The following is a 6913-nucleotide window of genomic DNA, read 5'->3' on the forward strand; positions in this document are numbered from 1 at the left end:
TTAACCAGCGCTATATAGAAAAACTATTTTCGTGACAGCTTATCTAGGTAATCCTTTGTATTTTACTTAGTTATTTTTAATAGTCTGTATACAGACACCATGCTGGGATACACCATGCTGGGATATGAATACAAAAGCTAATTATTTTTATGCAGATCCGAATGAAGCCTTCTGTGTTTTACGGCAAGCGCGTAAATGGGCAACCTCACGTCAGAGCACTCCCAGAGGAAAGTGAGGATAGTTGTCTCAGCGATTGTGCAGGCAGCAATGAGGAATATGTTCCCAAGCCAGGTGATCAAGAGAGCTGCAGTGAGAGCGACAGGAGCAGCAGTGATGAGGAAAATGTTGTCAAGCCAGGTGAATCAGGATTCAAAATTAGCACCAGCACCAGCTGGTTAATTTTTATGTTGGCTGGTACTAGATTTTAGACTGAAAATGCTGATTTCCTATTGAATGGCTAGTGAATTTCGCCAGTTTATCCATAGATTATCCATAGTATTTCACATTTTTAAAAGTTAATTTTGACCCCTGCAGGTGTGAGGAGCAGCAGCAGTGAGGAGGAGGTTCTATACCAAGATGCGGGCAGCGATGGCGAATGTGTTCCCGAGCCAGGGGATGAAGAAAAACATTGTTACATTGTTGTGCGTGCGTGCGTGCATGCCTGAGTGTGTGTATGTATGTATGCATGCATGCATGTGTGTCCACGTGTGCGTGAATGCGTGCATGTGTGTGTTTGTATGTATGCATGTGTGCGTGCGTTTCCTATAGCCTTAACAGTAACGTTTGTGTATATTGTGTTGGTGACATGAAAGTGGTCATAATTCTTATTATTAAATACCTGCTGTTGCAGATTTATATAAATAAGTAAAAAAAAGGGTGAATAAATAAAACATTGTTTTTTCACTGTTATTTTACTGTGTTTTTTTATTATCTTATTATTGACCATTATGCCCGCTGTTGCAAATTTGCAACATACCAAATTGACCATTATGCCCACTGTTGCAAATTTGCAACATACCTAAATTTTGATTTATTTGTTGTGCAAAAGTGAAATTGATAATCTCAACATTATTTACCATCTACTTAAAGGCAAAAACACACATACATTTTTTTTTTATATACAGCTATATAAATTCAGGCGTTAAGGGGTTAATTTTGAATCAATGTAAAACGTGTTGCGGCAGCATGCAGACATAGGCAAGACGGCTCGCGTGCCTATTGGCTGACCTGCGGCGACAGCAGCACCCTATCAAGAGGGGCCCTGCGTGACGCCATATCCAATGGGGGCACTCGCGCCCATTTCGTAACGTCCCGCCAAAATAGGCGTGGCCTTCACCTATAAATATAGCTCGACAGGCTGATACAAACTGTTTTTCATCGCCGAAGCGAACCAGACCGTGTTGTAAGCACGGCAAGATACGCAGTACTCGTTCCCTCTCTAGAGAGAACCGAGGTTACGTTAGTAACCGAGTACGTTCTCTTACGAGAATATCTCTCGTACTGCGTAATATCTTAAGCTATGGGGAATACAGTCTAACACGCCATGCGTACTGGGATCCAACACCAAAGTGCATAATCACCATAGACTCACAGAGAGTCAAGGAAGAGAGGCTAGAAGCATCATTCCCTATAAATAGCATCCCACGGGAGTATAACCATATTAATAGGCTACCACGCAGCCAGGGTGAAAGCTTTCAGCCTGAACTGGGTGGCAGTACGGGTTTTTAATACCCATGGAGCTGTTCTATCGATCAGTGAGCGATGCACAAGCAAAATTCTGCATTCTGAGCCGGCGCAGCGGGGCAGATAGTGCTGAATTCTAGACCGACAGAAGCTTGGCCTGTAAGGCGGGAAACTCTTGGTTATAAAACCTTATAAATGTAGACGGCGAGGCCCAGCCTGACGCCGTACAGATATCTTGCAAGGTAATCCCGCTAGACCACGCCCACGACGAGGCCACGCCTCTCGTGGAGTGTGCTCTGACACCTAAAGGACACTGCAGGCCCTTAGAAGTGTAAGCCAGCGCTATGGCATCGACTATCCATCTGGATAGGCTCTGTTTTGATGTGGCCAGTCCCTTAGAAGGCCCGCCAAATAAAACAAAGAGCTGCTCAGTCTGTCTAAAAACAGATGAGCGGGACACATAAGCTCTAAGTGCCCTGACGGGGCAAAGGAGACTCACAACCTTCTCCTCATTGTGAACCGGAAGGGCACACAGGGAAATAACCTGGGCCCTGAACGGTGTGTTGAGGGATTTAGGCACCTACCCGTGCCTTGGTTTGAGTATGACTTTTGAGTCTTTAGGCCCAAATTCCATACACTTTGCGCTTACCGAAAACGCTTGTAAGTTCCCGATGCGCTTCACTGAAGCGAGAGCCATAAGAAACACTGTTTTGAAAGACAGATTCTTCATGTCTGACAAATGGATTGGCTCGAATGGGGCACCTTTCATAGCTTCCAAAACCGTAGAAAGGTCCAACACAGGGACTGAAGGGGGTCTGGTAGGGTTCAGCCTCTGAGCTTCCCTGAGGAATCGCACGACCAGGTCATTTTTCCCCAGTTACTGGCCAGACGTCGGTTTTGTAAACGCTGCTATGGCCGCCACATACACTTTGAGCGTGGATGGGGTTCTGCCCTTATCCAGCAGCTCTTGAAGGAAGGAGAGTACTTCCGTAACCCTGCAGTCTACGGGTGAAAAAGCCCTGAGCTTGACACCAGGTAGAGAACACAGACCATTTCAAGGAATAGAGCCGTCTCGTAGAGGGGGCCATAGCCTGCGTGATCGTGTTTAACCCTCTGAGGTCGGCTATCGGATAGTCTCTCTTTTTTTCTTATCAGTGCAAAAGAGACTCAAGATACTCTGTTGATTTTGATCTTACGTGTTAGTGTTATACATCATTCGATCCTGTTAAGTTAATATTTTTTGTGTATACTCACAATATAAACAAAGTATTGTGCTTTTAGTCAAATAAAGAAAAATAAACATGATGCTAGTTTTGCCTTCTCTCTGTCAGTGAAGTCCATTCTGAAACGCGCCCGAAAATTAACTGTAATTCCGCGAATACTTGTCATACAGGCATGAGTGTTTTTCCATAATGAAGCTTGAACTCTCTTCTTTTAAATGAATTAATTTATATAAAAAAACAAATATTCTCAGTTTATGTAATCTGTATGAAAGAGAGAGATGTCAGTCTTTTTCTTTCTAGCTCATTATACCTGATTACGTGTTAATGTGCCACGCCCACGGAGAGCGCGCGGTATTCAAACGCAAATGATCTACGGCAAGCCATTCAAACATGCCAACGCCCACCAGCTGGTTTATAAAACACATCATGTTTAATAAAAACGTGTACTTTACCTCGTCTTGCTACTGTGAGGAATAATACTATCTAATAACCCTGGAAAATGTACCAGAAGTGCTGGTATTTTAATTCCGAGGAGCAACGGATCCAGCTGATGTAGTAAGTCATTTATCCTTAAGTGCTTTGTTCTAATCCCGATATTGAATAATGTCTGTACACCGAAAAAAGACTGTTTAAATATGAACTGCGTGTCTGTGTGTAGGCTAAATGATGAATGAACAGCACAGACGCACGCGCGTTGTTTACTACTGTGATGGGTGTCTGATGCTGTTATTGAACTCGGGTCTTCAAGTCAACTGAACTGCTTCTTTACCACTGAGCTATTGTGGATGACAAACAGCAGATGGACCCAAGGGCAGAAGAATAACTTGCAGACTTAGATAAATGAACAAAACGTATCTTTACTGAAGAGTCCAAGTCTTGAAAGTACAACAAAAAGGAAGCCGAGCTTCCAGAGAATAAATCAAATAAACAAAAGATGAGCAAAAGGCAAATCCAAAAATACAACTGACTTAGCTTTCTTGGCAAGGAAAATACAGGCATAGTAGGCTCAAGACTGAACACAACTGAAAGAAAGAGGCATGCTTAAATAGGCCAACACAAACTAGCTAATGACCCCCACAGGTGGATGAAATCAAATACTAATGAGTGGCAACGAAGCATTTTACAGAAGCTGGGACCACCTAGTGGCTGGGAGAGTTATTACAGGTCAGCGCCAACTAGAGGCAGGGAGAGTCATTACAAGCTGGAGCCTTACAGGAGCCCCTCCTCCAGGAACGGCTCCCGACGTTCTCCTAGCTGCGTTGTTTATGGCGGTGGAACTCTCTGATGAGATTTGGGTCTAGAATATCTCGAGCTGGCACCCAAGACCGCTCCTCCGGGCCATAACCCTCCCAATCCACAAGATACTGGGTCTTCCCACGGACCTGGCGAGAGTCCAGCAGTTGGTGTACTGTGTAGGCTGGCTGACCACCAATGATGCGAGGTACTGGAGGAGGTTTCCTGGCTGGGGACAAAGGAGAACAGACAACAGGTTTCAAACGGGAGATGTGAAATGTGGGATGAATACGCATGGACCTGGGTAGAAGAAGACGGTAGGACACTGGGTTGATCTTTTTGAGGACTTTGAAGGGCCCGATGAAGCGAGGTGCTAGTTTCCGTGACTCAATGTGCAGAGGGAGATTCCTAGTAGACAGCCACACTCTCTGTCCTGGTCTAAGTGATGGTCCAATTCTACGGTGCTGGTTTGCATACCTCTGCTGCTGTTGAGTGGCTCTTAGCAGGGCTGCTCGTGCTCTCCGCCATGTCCGTCGACACCTCTGGACAAGTTGAGCCGCAGCTGGTACACGGACCTCAGGAACCTGTTCAGGGAACAGAGGGGGAGGAAAACCAAACTGCCACTCAAAAGGGGACATGCCTAAAGATGAATGGTGTAGAGTGTTGTGTGCAAATTCAGCCCAGATCAAATGGGAGCTCCAAGAAGTCTGATTGTTAGATACCAGGCATCTGAGAGTCTTTTCTATCTCCTGGTTGACCCTCTCAGTCTGTCCATTTGATTGGGGGTGAAAACCAGAGGACAGGCTGATGGATGCCCCAATTAGACGTCCGAAAGACTTCCAGAAACGGGAGGTGAACTGTGATCCCCTGTCGGACACCATATCTTGGGGGAAACCATGGATTCTGAAGACATGTTGCATTAATAAGTCCGCTGTCTGGCCTGCTGTGGGAATCTTGGGTAATGGTATAAGATGACATGCTTTAGAAAATCGGTCTACCACCACCAGAATTACTGTGTTACCTTGAGATCTTGGTAGACCTGTAACAAAGTCCAATGATATGTGGGACCAGGGGCGTGTAGGGATAGGTAGTGAGTGCAGTAGGCCATGAGGGTGGTTTCTGGGTTCCTTGTTCTGGGCACACACAGCACAGGCAGCAACAAAAGCCCGAACGTCTCGTTGCATGTTGGGCCACCAAAATCTTCTCTGGATGAGTTTCAATGTTCTTGTGCTCCCAGGATGGCCCGAGGGAAGGGAAGCATGGCCCCACTGTAACACATCAGAACGCATGGCATTAGGCACAAAAAGGCGATCCGGAGGACCGTTACCTGGGTCAGGATGTTGTTGTTGGGCCCTCTTCACCGCGGTTTCGATTCCCCATTGGACTGATGCCACCACTTTGGAGCTGGGTAGGATTGGTTCGGGTTTGCCCTCCACTTCTGGTGGATCAAACTGCCTTGAGAGGGCATCGGGTTTTGAGTTCCTGGAACCTGGACGGTATGAGAGGGTAAAGTCAAAGCGGTTAAAGAAGAGGGCCCAACGAGCCTGCCTTGAGTTCAATCTCTTGGCCTCCCTGATATAGGTGAGGTTCCTGTGGTCCGTCCAGATAAGGAATGGGTGTTTGGCACCCTCCAGCCACTGTCTCCACTCTTCAAGTGCCAACTTCACTGCCAACAGCTCCCGGTTACCAATGTCGTATTTCCTCTCGGCTGGGGAAAGTCGACGTGAGAAGTAAGCACAAGGATGAAGTTTGTGGTCATCCCTTGCTCTCTGCGACAGGACTGCTCCTACCCCGACGTCCGAAGCATCCACCTCCACTACAAAGGGCAACTCGGGATCTGGAAAAGTCAGAATGGGTGCAGAAGTGAAGAGCTGCTTGAGTCGGTCGAATGCCTGATCAGCCCTTTCGGTCCATTTAAAGGGGCTTGATGTCTTCTTTGTAAGAGAGGTTAGGGGTTCTGCAATGGCACTGAAGTTCCTAATGAACCTTCTATAAAAATTAGCAAATCCCAGAAAACGTTGGACCTCTTTGACGGAGCCTGGTTGGGGCCAGTTCAGAACCGCCTGAACCTTGCCAGGATCCATCTGAACATTGCCCCTAGAGACAATGAATCCAAGAAAAGAGACAGTGGGGACATGAAATTCACTCTTCTCTAGTTTCACAAATAGTCCATTCCTCAGCAGTTGAGATAGGACGAGTCGGACATGTTGGACATGCTCTTGATAACAACGAGAGAAGATGAGAATGTCATCAAGATAAACAAATACAAATTTGTTTAGCATATCACGTACCACATCATTAATAAGTGCCTGAAAAACGGCTGGAGCATTGACTAGCCCAAAGGGCATTACCTGATACTCATAGTGGCCATTTGGAGTGTTAAAAGCCGTCTTCTACTCATCTCCTTCTCGTATCCTAACAAGGTGGTAGGCATTTCGAAGGTCTAACTTTGTGAAAATGGTCGCCCCTTGTAAGAGTTCGAAGGCCGTGGTCATTAGTGGCAGTGGGTAGCGGTTCTTTACTGTGATGCGATTAAGACCGCAGTAATCAATGCAAGGCCGAAGACCGCCGTCCTTCTTCCCCACGAAAAAGAAGCCAGCCCCTGCCGGCGACGTAGATGGACGGATGAATCCGCTCTTAAGAGCATCATTGATATATTCCTCCATGGCAGCTCTTTCTGGGGCAGAAAGGGAAAAAAGTCTCCCTCGAGGAGGGCAGGTTCCCGAGAGCAGATCTATTGCACAGTCATACGGCCTATGGGGTGGCAGAGAGGC

At 46.4% G+C, this 6913-nt stretch overlaps 1 long non-coding RNA gene across 1 annotated transcript; it reads left to right on the top strand.

Annotated features, from left to right (window-relative positions):
* Positions 1-225: 225 nt before the first annotated feature.
* On the top strand, positions 226-909 carry LOC143736644 (uncharacterized). Its single transcript, XR_013203529.1, has 2 exons — positions 226-357; positions 535-909. It is a non-coding gene; the product is annotated as an uncharacterized LOC143736644 (long non-coding RNA).
* Positions 910-6913: the final 6004 nt, after the last annotated feature.

Source organism: Siphateles boraxobius, unplaced genomic scaffold, assembly GCF_051911475.1.
Source record: "Siphateles boraxobius isolate OS27281-9 unplaced genomic scaffold, OSU_SipBor_1 130, whole genome shotgun sequence".
Lineage (NCBI taxonomy): Eukaryota > Metazoa > Chordata > Actinopteri > Cypriniformes > Leuciscidae > Siphateles > Siphateles boraxobius.